Source organism: Folsomia candida, unplaced genomic scaffold, assembly GCF_002217175.1.
Source record: "Folsomia candida strain VU population unplaced genomic scaffold, ASM221717v1 Fcan01_Sc002, whole genome shotgun sequence".
NCBI classification, from domain to species: Eukaryota; Metazoa; Arthropoda; class Collembola; order Entomobryomorpha; family Isotomidae; genus Folsomia; species Folsomia candida.
The window spans coordinates 18,478,633-18,492,140 of NW_019091194.1; positions in this window are offsets into that span (position 1 = coordinate 18,478,633).

Genomic DNA, 13,508 nt, shown 5'->3' on the forward strand with positions numbered 1-13,508 from the left:
GGCAAGGAGCTGGTGAAAGCTCCCCTCTCTCTCTCCCTCCATCCATCCATTCCAAAGAAGTACGTACGTACGTCTCTATTCATAATAATAATAGGAAACGCTGTCTTCCAAACGTATCACACTTTCCATTCGCATCAGACAAACGGGCCGAGTCGAGTTTTTTGAGAGAAGGTCTGAGAACGACGTATGTACACGGATCAGCAGACGGAGCTGCTCGATTTTGTATCATTTTATTCAAGAGGAAAGAGAAGTCTGGAGATCCATGTTTTCAAAAAAACGGTGGGATTTATTTGAACGGGTTTCTAAACTGGGATCGCTTTCTCCTCCATTCATGATAATCTCGACTTGATTATCATTTCTGGAAGGGAAATTCATTCCCCGACTGGTTGACCAAGTGGGAGAAAGTGTCGCGTATAAGTGGTGAGATGATGATGATGGGGAGGAATCTCTCTATAAATACCTCGGCTGGTGGTCTCTCTCTCTCACTCACTCACCCACTCTCTCTCTCTCTCTCTCTGCCAATAATGGGATGCACCGCACTTTCTCTCAACGAAGAGAAAGTCGTCGGGGGAGAAAGGATTTGAATGATTTTGGGACGATTCGTTAATTGCGAGGAATTTTGAGACAGTTTCTAACATGATCTACCCGCTTGATAAAATCGACTAGCAGAAAATTGACAAATTTTTGTGCAGAATCAGGTTCTGCAAGATATTTTCTGTAAGATGAATTATGCAGAAATATCCTACCGAAAGATGCCCGGTTTCGGGAGATTCTGCACAAAATTAGTAAATTTTTCTGCAGAATAACGTTCTGCCGAGCCGACGAAACGATAAAATTCTGTACAATTTTCCAGCCTAAACTTTTCTTCCGAGTGTAAACACCGACATTTTTCTGCAGAATGAAGACTTACGTAGAAATTTCGTGCCAGAAGAATTGACTAATTTTCACCAAGTCTATTTTCCTCCGTACCAGAAGGAGGCGGCCATTTGAGAAGGAGTAGTTAGTTTCTGGGGGAGAAAGTGAATTTGATTTTGAGAGGAAATTTCAGGCCAAAATAATTCTTGGGGAAAGTAAACGAGTGCCAAGAAGAAGAAAGTTGGGTTCGATTCTGGCATTTGGCATGTGTCCATGAGTTGAATTTCGACCAGTAATTGTGTCTCTACCTGGTCTCTTCGTGTGTGTGTGGATTTTTTTTCGGTGACGTTGCACTTTATGACTTTTCCTCTTGTGATAACGTCCTCTTCTCTGCTCTCGAGGAGGAGAGGAAGCATTATTATTATGTTCCGGGAGCCAAGAAAAAAGGCGCAATTATCAAGGAACCAGAGAGGCAGAGATTTACACGGAATGCGGTACTTTTACTGAGAGGTGTGAGAGATTTAGTGCCGCAACCATTCCAGCAATATCAAAGTGAAATAAAAGAGAGAGGGAGAAAGTCAAGTTCTTATTCGTTTCAAGGAGGAGAGGATGCGGACTAGTCGACCAGGGTTCCCTTACGGGAAAAGGACCAATTTTGCTGATATCGACCCCTCCACGTGTTTGGACGGGATGCAGTTCATTGTTGAGTTTGGAACAAGTGTAAATGGACAAATATGCAGATAATAAGGTTTTTCTTGTCCTATACAATTTTTTGGACGGATTTATAAATTTCAGGAATTATAACCCTTTATTTCACGCTCTGATATTTTTCATATCATAAATAATAGGAGAAATATATGGACAAGAAATATTCAGAAATATTGTACTACTTAATTTTAAAATATGTATAATTTTATTCATTTTACTGTTCATTATTGAATTTATTCGGATATTTTTGCAAAAGATTTTAAACTGAAGTAGCACACTATTTATTAATTAAAGTCCGAGCTATTAATTCCGATTAGTTAGTCCGAGCCTTCCTTTGACCATTTAAGTGTGGGGACAGTTCGTTCACGCATGCATGTACAGTCAGGGAAACAGTTGTTTTCACTCATAATATGCAATTCACATTCGTGTGTGGCGACCCGATATTGAAAACAGCTAAATGTAACGTGCTCATTGGAGAAAGCCATGCAGCTTATTATCTTCCACGAAATGTTTGCAACTCGATTTGAGTCAAATGCTGAGACGGGAACCAAAAAGTTTCAGTGACATTTTGAAATGTACAAAATTTACGACGGCGTTACAACCATGCTGCAACAAACAAGGGAAAGATCCCTTCTTAAAAAATGTAATATATTTACTCAAATAAAATACATAACTCAAAGTTATGTATTTTAAAGACAATGCCACGTGGAACAATTTGCAGGGAAAAACACTCCACACTCGGTACTAATGATGACAAAGTAAATATTCTAAAAACCAATATGGAATATCATTTGTCAAAATGTTTAAAATATTAATGTTTCTCCCGTACAAGACACATTTTTCCCACGACAGGTGAGAAAATTTACCGTGGTAGAAATGGGAGAAAATCAGTGATAAGAGTGGCTGATTCGAAAGGTTAGCGTAAAAAACAATTTTCCCATTTACCAGCTATTTTGAACTTTCAAAAAAGTTAAAAAAGCACACTTTCTCCCATTTCCGATCTATTTCAACGGTATTAAAATCAACTTGGTTTCCCCAATAAAAATTTGTGCAGCATTCGACCCGACTTCTTGTAGAAATTTGGGTAAATTTTCTACAGTAAAACTTTATGTAGAACTGTTTGCAGAAAATTTTGCACGCACGTTTCTGCAGAATAAAACCCATACAAATTTTCTACAGGATTATGCAAAAAATTCGCTAAACACAATATGCATCCAGCTCTGCAGAATTCAACGCAATGATTTCCACTCGGGTTTTATCAATCGCACATGACCCTACGTGAGCCCAAAGTCTGAGGTAAATCCAGCCAGGAATGAGAACCCTGTGAAGGTAAAAACTTAACTGACTGGAAGGGGAAGGAATTAGAGAGAGAGAAAGTTGTGTATACTTTCTTTTCCTTCAAGTTCCTCTCTCGACCAGGTCTTCGCAGGCAGGCAGGTCTGGACGGGTTCCTTCATGCAAAAAAGTGCCCCTGCTTTCACCCAGAGTTTCATTTCAGCTCCAGAGAGGATTATGTGGCAGACATTTCTCGTGCAGTCGACCCGGACGGACGGACGGACGGACCAGCCGGGCAATATTGATCACACAGAGATCCCATTATTGAACGCGGACCGAATTATTATTATTGACAGGTTTTCGGCACAATGCCAAATAAATTCATCACTTGTCCCTCACTTGAGAAATGCGATCGCTTTTTTCTTCTTTTTACTTGTGTACTTATGTACATCAACGACATTTTTGTAGCTGTGGATCCATGTTGTGTGGTAATAATCGATAAAGATTGGCCAAAAAAGATCATCAATTTCATGAATTTTGAGATACTTAATGTTTAATGTAGTCAATTTTTGTATTACAAAATTATTCTGCTGAAAAATAGCTTATTGTTCCCGGAAATTTATTCTGGGTAATGATAATTTTTTTCAAACAGTTTTATAATACGTACTAAAAGTTAACAATACATTAAACCAAGCTAAGTTTCATTGAACTTAAAATTCTCGAAATTTTCACAGTTTTAGAAATTTGCATTTAAAAAGGATACCCAATTCAAACTTTTCATTAACCCATTGTCCAGAAGAACCTTAACTTATGCTTGAAAATCTCTACCCTCAATTTTTGGGGACACAACCTATTCAAATCTCTCCTTCTCTAAAGAAATCACGGCAGAAGAAACGTCGCCATAATGTATGCCAGGCCCTTTCCATTTTTGATCACAAGTTGGGAAAAGCATGCAGGAGGCATTGTTGTCCTTTATTTTTCTTTCTTCCGCGGAGACAAATGAATCTGGGAGTAATTGTGACAAGAAGGATGGGCACGATTCCGATGAGAAATTTAAGGTTCGTCATCCGTCATGCCGTCGTCCCGTTGGAAACAACTGAAAGGCTGGCTTTTGGCGTCTCTCTTTCCTTCCTTCTTCTCAAGTGGTTTTCTCCTCTCCCCGTGTCGACTTTTTTTGTGGGTGCTTTGCTCAAGTTGGTGGAGGGGATTTTTTTCTGCTGACAGAGTCAAACTTTGGGAAGAAATGGGAGGAAAGAAAAGTATCTATCTCTGAGTGGGGCTGGATATTTCCTCCTCGCGACGATAAAAGAAAGGTGAGTTGTTGATGGGATTGGTATTTACAAGTGGTGCAGGCCGTGGTGGTGGTGGTGGTGGTGACGAGGACAATAATATCTCCGCGCTATCTGTCTCTTTTATTAAGGGGGCCGTGGAGAAAGGAATGGGTATGAATTTTCCTCTGCACGTGGTTATGCCGAGGGTTAAAATGCGATGAGAAATGTCGTGTTTAGCCTTTAGAAAGTTGTTTTTTGTGGGCTTTTGTACACAAAAAGTGTTAGTGTGATGCCAAACTGATTATCTCTTGGGGCCGTGCAGGCTTGAATCTTGATGGGCTAGTGGGAAGTCAAACGTGGTTATGTTGACGGTTAAAATTGGGAAAATGTATGTTTGAAGGTGTTGCTTAACCTTTAAGAAGTATAGTTTGACTTTATTCTTGTAGGGAATAATACGATTTGCAATTTTCTTTTTAAGGGGCCGTGTATAAAGTGATAAAGTGTGAGTTTTTAGAGGGATCAGACCGGAAAATATTACGTTTTAGTGTGTTTAACCATTCAAAAACTGGATTTTTGTGGATGACATTCCAATTTACCTTATAAAATTGATGGTATCCTTTTTGCACGGCCTCTTAAATATACAGAACCTTAAAATTTTTTCCCGTGTTCCTTCCTACAATTAAATAAGTAGTTAACAAAACAGTTCTTTTTCCCAATTCGTTGGTTTTTAAATGGTGTTTAAAATTTCCCATGTTTTTGCACTTGAAATAAATCCACCTTTCTCTCCACTCCAAACCACACGTAGTAGATGCCTAGCTAATCCCCCTCTCACCTGTATTCTGGTTGGTTCGTTGGTTCCTGGAATAATTAAAAATTATTAATGTCATGTAAAACATGGCGTTTGCAAATTTAATTTCGCCCTAATTGAGCATCACGTATGAAATGAAATGCGATATGGAAGAAGAGAAAGCCTCGAAATCATCCTGAACCTGATGGCGTCATCCCGACCAGACCAGACCAGAGACCAACAAAGCCACCACTCTCTCTCTCTCTCTCAGGGGACCATTCACACGTAGCACGTGTCCCCCCTCGCGCCACGTGTTGGGGGGAAAAGTCGTCACGGGATTTATGGAGGGGCCAAAAAATGTGCGACGTGAAAGAGGCGGAGTGGAGAACAGTGTCTCTCTAACGATCTCTGGTCTTGACGTTTAAAATTATTTTGTGCGAGGCCTCCGATCCTCGCTCCACTCCTTTGTTTCCGTATTAGCGGAGGAACAGCAGCAGCAGCAGACGAAGAGAAGAGGGAAACAAATGTGGAACGATTTTCATAAATCATTACTAATGCATCATTATTTTCTGGCCGGCTAAAAATATTCTCTGTCCTGGTCCCTGCTATATATCGAGTAAGCAGAGAGTAAGCAAGTTTCCTCATCAAATCACACTCTCGCCTCCTCTCCTCCAGAGAAAGGAATGCTCCAAAATGATGGCCAAAGTTAAGAGTTAACTCCTCAACTTTACTCAGACCAGGAAAATGTAGGGTTTCGGCGATTTCGAGGTTTCGTCGTGGGTCACTTGACACATTCCGGGTATTTGGTGTCTCATTTGGGTCCAATTTCGTATCTCATTTAAGTTTAATTTCGTGCATTTCGCTTTTCATTTGGGTCGGGTTTAGGGCATTTCGTGTCTCTATTTCGGCCACTTCATGTGTCATTTGGGTTCTATTTCGGGCATTTCGTGTATCAATTGGGCCTAATTTCGGGCATTGTGAGTCTCATTTGGGTGTCCCGTTTCGTGTATTTCGTGTCTCATTTTTGTCCCATTTCAGGATACAAAATCCCCACAACGACGCAAAAATGTGTCCCAAACTGTCCAGAGTCGCCTGGTCCTCATAATTTGACCCAACCACAGGAACCCTGGTTGTTCTTAAGGACAACAACTTTCTCTCCTATTATCTCTTAAGTGTGTATATATACGATCTCATCCCAACTTTAGGTACATTCTGGGCCCGCATTCAGATCGTATCGTGACATCGAACAGGCCGAAAGAGGAACTTCTCGTTTGGAACAAATTGACATTTTGCTGCCGCCAACAAAGGTCAGTCTTTGGACAAAGTTGTCTCCAAGTGGTGGTGGTGGTGGTGGTGCTGCTTATTTATATTGTTTCAACCTCGTCCTCGTCCTGGCCACCGATTATGGAACACAAAGGGCTACCTATTCACAAATAGAGATATTTTATGGCCTCAAAGCATACCAATTTATTACAGAGGAAACCAACTACGATGATGAAGTGAGATCAAAGTAATACCAGTTTTTGGAGGAAGGACACTCTTAAAAATTTACAATCTGCTTTTCCACTTACCAGGCCTCGATACTATTCTCTTGTCAAATCAGTCACAAAAACATGACCCATCGGCAATCAAAAGACTGATTGGTAGAAAAAAAAGATTAATTTGTGCAATCAAAATTCATCGGTGACAAAAATAACAGCTTTGTAAAAAAAACATCAAAACTCCTCGTATTTAAAGTTGCAAAACAAATCTAATTTTGTAAATAAATTGTACAGACAAATGTTCAAAATTTCTTCAATTACTACTTCAAATTTCGTCAATTACCAAAATTACATGCACAAATTACTAATAAAAATTTCCACAGATTTTTCCCCCAACTTGACAAATTCCTGGGAATACTTGTCCCTTAAAAACTAAGTCGATTAAAATAGCTTGAAATTTCTCCCCCGTTTTTAAGAGTGCGCCCATTCTGCCATCGATGTCCATGCTTTCGGTGTGTTCCAATCATTAGCAGCCACACCACAAACGGCCCAATTAGTCCGTAGGATCTCCTCCTCTGATCTCCTCGCTACGTAAGTTGAACTTTCCCCATGCAATAATATTTCTCTCTGGGTGAAGCGAATTCTCCAACTTTTCCCAAGTGGATGATGGGAAAACAAGCTTTTGTCCTGTTCGACCAACTATTCCGCGTTATTATTACCCCGACAATCTCGACCAGTATGGATTGTGTCTCGCATAATGATTTCCATTCTCTCGGCCTGCCTGCCTCCCTGCCTCCTTTGTTCTCCGCCTTTCACCCCGATACTTCTCCTACTCGCTCCGATAACAAACCAGGCTCCCTCGCCAAACGGCCAAATGGCCAGAATGCAGTGCGGATGGAGAAAACGGAGCAGAGAGGCCGACAAAACCAGGCCAAGGAATGCACCACGACCAGAGAGAAAGTCTAAAGCCAAAATATACAAGTGCCAACTAAATCGTTTCCAATTCGGCAAGAGGCTTGACCATCTCGCTGGGAACGATTTCGGTAGTAATTTCTGGTAAATATTTGAAAAAGTGGGTATTAATGAGGCCAAAGGTTGTTTTGTGGGTTAATTTGACATGCAAAATTGGGGACTGTTGGTTAAATCATGATCAGAAGGTGGATATGTATTTATATCCAACTTTTTTGCATTGCAAAAATAATTGTTAAAATATTGTTACATATAAAATTTCGAATTTAGCGAAAGTTCGTATTTTCAGTGTCTTTTTCCAACATATTTCGTACATATTTTTGCAATTTTCGTAAATCCATATCCGCCCTCTGAACACGATGCAGTTTATTTGCTTAAAAAGTGTCGTTTCGTTGCATCGATGTTTCTACTTTTCCCAATTGTACGCTTAAACCAGGCTTTGAATCGACGCTCCTTCCACGTGCGGATCCAGTTTGAGCATGTATCTCCATATTGCCATCTCTACTACATCAACAAAGGACCCAGCATAAAGAATGGGACCAATTTACATAAGAAGCCTTTCTCACTGGCAAAAAAACGCCACGCTTTTCGCACAATCTTCCATTCCATTGGAGGAAATACTTGTGCTTTCACCCGCCCAATTTCTGACCAATTTCACCTCCTCGTTACGAATTTATACCGGAATGGCACAATTTATTCGTAAATTTACCCGACAAGAATTGTTTTACAAGGTTTGCATGAAAGTGTCGATGTCGACCCTCAACTGGCCGATACGCATAATTAATTCTGCATCAACTACGTATTTAATTAACAATTTACTTGGGACGGTGGAAACCCTGGTGTTTCTTGGACGGAAGGGCAGAAGCTGCATCGAGGTAAATAATATTTGCTACGCCGGACTGGAAACGAGCCATCCACCATCCAGTCGATATATCCCAAAGGATGGCCATGCGAAATATTGCTTTACCACGAGAAAAAAAAACTACTTCTCATCCAATCTCTAATCCTCCGTCAGTCCGTCGGTCAGTATTTATTTGGGAAAAGCAAGATATAAAAATCGGATAAAAAAGAGAAAGTCGAAAATGATGGATAAGCGGGATCCTGCACGAATTGAATATTCTACATTTTAAGAATTTTTTCCAAGTTTAAAATATGTGTATTTTTTTACCAAAAACGCTCCAATATCTATAACAATTCTATTTGAATATTTATTTATTTGGAGAAAGCACGATATAAAAATCGGATAAAAATTAAACTTTAAAATGGTGGATAAGTGCGTATAATACATAAACTAAATATTCTGCATTTTAAGAATTTATATTTTAAAATGGCATAATTTTTTTTAAACGTATGCATTTGGAGAAACCACGATATAAAAATCGGATAAAAAAGAGAAAGTTACAAATGTGGGTAAATATATATTTTACATAAACTGAATATTCCACATTTTAAAACTTTCTGTTTTAAACGACGCAATTTTTTAAAAAAAAACCTACATTTTTTTACAGAAAAATGCTCCAATATCTATAATCCTCCCCAAGAGTCGATCGGTCAGTATTTATTTGGAGAAAGCACGATCTAAAACTCCGATAAAAAAGAGAAAGTCGAAAATGATAGATCCCACACTCTAACAGTTTCTGTTTTACACCGGGTTTTTCATCTGTTTTAAACGACACCAGGTTCAAAAACATGCCATGTTTAACAGAGAAGAGCAACTGAGTTTTTCCTATTTTTCCTATTTTTCATCCAGCAAGTCAGAGATGATATTAATCCCGAAAACTTTCGCTGCATCGCTTTCACCGAGAACTGTGTTGAGTTTCATTTCCTATTTTTCACTGGGTGTGTGTGGCCTTCTCTGGGTTGAGATGTGATAAAAGTCACCACAGTTTCTGCCCGGCGAGGAGGAGATGCTTCTTCTCAATCCGCAACGGGTTTCTCCTTCCACCAAAGGAAAGTAAGTGCCAATATCGAGCCGTGTTTCCCGTGTAGCCAAAAAAAAACAAAATTTACTCCCAGGTTGCCAGGGTTTCGTGTGCAAAAAAAACGAGTAATTTTTTCGTGTTTTGTTTAATTTCGAATTTCGTTTTTTGAGACCTCTTGACCAATATTTTACAAAAGTGGGGTCCTTATTAGACTTACCACAAGATGAGCTGAGCTAAATTTCCAAAAAATTTCCTAAAATTCAATTTTCCCAGGATTTTGAAATTTTTTTTCAGATTCATGATCCCCGATAATTGCGATATCAAGCAAATATTAATCTGTAGATACGTATGTGCATAATTATGTCCAATTTTCGGCATAAATCGCTGCATAAAGTTTACTGCAGAAAATCAAGCCAAATTTCTGCATGAAATCAGTTCACCTTTTTACTCGGGCAATTTCTCGTATCCTGCTCTGGCAATGAGGCTGTAGGAGCAGCTTTTGAGCTCTGGAGAAGCTAATCCAAACTCTAAACTGAACTGCAACACGGGCAAAGTTGACTAAATTTAAGGAAACTTTTCCTCTTCCCCCACTCCTCGCAGTGAGCGCTCTGTTTTTGGAGAGAAAGTCGGGCCAAGTGAGGCGTGAAGGGATAAAGGATTCTCACAGATTCGCTCCGGCCTCCTCCTCCACCGCCACCGCCGCAACCTTTCCCAAAGACGAAGAAGTGAAATGATATTTTAATGAAATCGCATCACTTACTTTGGGGACCAGACATTAATTGGCTCAGAGTGGCCGTGGTCCTGGCGTGGCTACAGGCAGCACGGGGATTCGGAAGGAGAACAAAATTCAGAGTGAAAGTTGAGATGAAGTATCGCGAGAAATGATGGATTTTTGATCACTTTTTCCAATATACGTGCTCCTTACTTTCTCTCGGCCGAGACCACCTGGAAGGTTACGTAAGGTAGTTTGTAGGGTTGGTTGGTAAACGTTAATATGAATCCGATGGTATATATTTGTTGGTCCGATCGGTTGGAGAGCGAAGCGAAACCAGTGGCCGCACAAGCTGTGGGGACATTAACGTTGTAGGATAGGGGAGGGAGGATTTTATATACATAGGGAGATAATGGGGATATCGAATAACCGTGGGGACATTGTTCCTCTGTCTCCCCACGGTTCCGCGGCCACTGCTGAAAATGATAAAATAAAGTAGCCTTTGATTTTACTGATTGTGAGTCTTAATCCTTTTTTAACATGATTTTACCTCTTTGTCCAATTTTTTTCATGATTTTAACCAATTCCTGGTCATTTAAAGTCTTTTTTCTCATCTTGTAGTAGATAACAGAGGAGAAATATGATGTGGAATGGTCCCATATGTACGAAACCAGGATGTCACTTGTTATTTTCCTCTCATCGCATCTCTCTAGATAGAGATCGTAACAATGAGGGGCCACCCACGTGCCACGTTTCGCTTGACGAACGACCAATCTGGTCATAAAAGTGAGATTTTTCGAGTTAACAACCACCCTGAAGAATCTGGTAGAGTCACGCATATACTTTGTAATTATATTGAGTTGGCATTAACTTCCTACCCCATTTGTAGTAGTTTGTTTCCGAATGGCAAATTTTTCATTACCAAACGGTAAAGCCTGTTGTTATCAATGTCTGTAGAGTTATCCTATGTACGTACTCCGAGCAGTAATGATTTAATCCCAATTTTCTAAGAGTGTGATGAATGGAAATGTGTTCTTTTTTCGTGCCTCTCTCGGGACGGAATATATCTGCAGTTTTCGTTGGCACAAATTCTGACGGAGATTTCGACTTGACACTTTTCCTCGGTGTGGTTTGGCTTTGGCTATGGCTTTGGTCGAGCCAGTTATTAAATCCTGTCCTGTTTTCAAATTTGTGCAGATGGGACCAACCGAAACCAGACTCCTTAGCAACTTAAATTCCCTACAAATGAAACTCACCACATTAAAAAAATTAGCAAAAAAATCCAACCGAATCTGGAAATTAATTTGATCCAGGGCAACCTGCGACGTTCTAAATGAAGCGTTAATAAGGGGCAGGGTGGACCAGTGAATATTAATCCCGACATGATTTTCTCATCTCAAAAGATTATTATCATCCCGCCGCATACATAATTTCCACTCTGTGTGTAATGGAATCAAAATATTGAGCTTATTAATAAATCCACTCCACTCCACTCCACTTTCTCCGCTGGGGGCCAAATAATAAGACTTTTAAGACTTTCCCACTAATTCTTTGATGGTTGCATCGTCTCGAGGACTACTTTTTAATGAGGGGACCTCCGTGTTAAAAAATTTGCGAAAAAAAAACATGTTGAGATTACACACTCACACGGACTGAGAGAGAAAGAAGGAATAACCCAGGGCGGATTTTTTTTATCTACTTTCACTCCTTCAAGTTTGACTTGGTTTGGACTTTTAGTTTACTTTGCGTGTGTTTTCTTCATCCAATCTTTCAGTGATGGTGGGTCGGTCGGTCGGTCGGTTTGTTGGATTGGTGGGTGAGAGGATCGACCTGAGAGAGCCCCTTTGAGACGGGGGCGAGACGTTAAGAACGTGGGGAAATTGAGACGGGAAATCAACCAGGTGAAAAGTGACACGTTTTAAGGCAGAATAACGTTCTGTAGACGAGATCTCGGCACAATTTTGCGCTTATCTTTGCTAACTTGCGCCACAGTTAAGTTATAACATTGGCGCAAGTTAGCAAGGAGTGCGGAATAAACCCACCTTAAGCTTTTATACAGAAGGTGTACAAATCTGGATGATATTTTTCTGCAGAATTTATACGTAGAAATTGTCTCCTCGTAAAAATGTGGCCATTTTCGGCAGATAGATTTTCGCCCGGGTGAGTAGACCCTTTCCGCGAGTAATGAATGAACGGTCCCCCTTTGGATGGGCGAAGAAGAGGACGCTTTCCCTGTTTTAAGATTGATTGAAGGGAGAGGCAGATATCTTCCGGGGCAATCTTTTCCCTAGTTACGAAGGCAGAGGAAGTGCGAGCGAGCTGGAAGATGCTGTATCCCAAGGCTGCGATGTGATGTGTTTCTTGAGATGAGAGTGAAAATCCCAAGAATCGACAACTTTGAGAGAACATGAGGCGTGTCATACATACGCCGCATAATAATAAAGTAGGCGAAATGGGTGAAAAAGACGCCAAGGTGCCCATCTCATAGGTAGCTTTGGGATGTGATTTTATTCACTTTATCCCGATTTTGAGACAAGAGCGGTCGCAAGTGGACGAAATTTGGGAAAGAGTGACGACGTTTTTCGTCCCGAAGAACATCTCTCGAAGCAACTGACGTCACGTGCAAGATGCGAAACACTGGTTTATTTTGCTCCTCATCTTATCTTGTACAAGGTAGACGAGAGGCTGGATGAGATGATGAGATCAAATCGTTCTCACGCGACAAGATACAACGTAGGTCGTCCGTCCGTAGGAGGAAATGTTGGTGGGTTGGGTTGGGAGATGACGACTAACTCGGAAATTGATTCCTTTAACGACCACTTCCTCCTACAACAGTTTCAATCAATTATGTCCTCCACCACTACGACGCAACTGAGTGAGGGCAACGATATAAATCTTTCCAATGGTTTCCTATCCTCAAAAAACGAATCCAATTCTCCGAGAAACCGCCAGGTAATTAAATCCGCTCGAGGAATTAAATGCCAAGATTATTGGTTCCGGTCGAGGCACAATTGCGATTTGGGTGAAAACTTGATGGGAAAATTGACCAAGGAAAAATTGTCAGGTTTTTGTGCAGAATCGGACGAGATTGTGTAGACAGTTTTTCTGCCTAAATTTTTCTTCAGAGTGTAATTGTACATAAATATGCAGGATAGAAATTTACACGTCTGCAGGCCTTTTAAGCAGAAAAATGGACCAATTTTTGAACATGTTTCTGCAAAATCAGGTTCCATTCTGCAACCAAAACGTGCCAAACTATCGACAATTTTTCTATCTAAACTTTTCCAGAGAATGTAAATAAATTTGCAAAATATGTTCAACGGAATTAATTAGTTTGAAATTTTCTGAAGTATTCGGGACCTCTCTTGGACAGGAAAATGGACCAATTTTTTTCGGCAGGTTGATTCTCGCGTGTCGATACGGACGCCTCGGGTGCCGGTCACACGGCACTATTTCTGCACAGCCCCCCAATAGGAAGAGCGAGGAATAGAATTGATTTCTTGACGACGGAATCCATCCATCCATCCA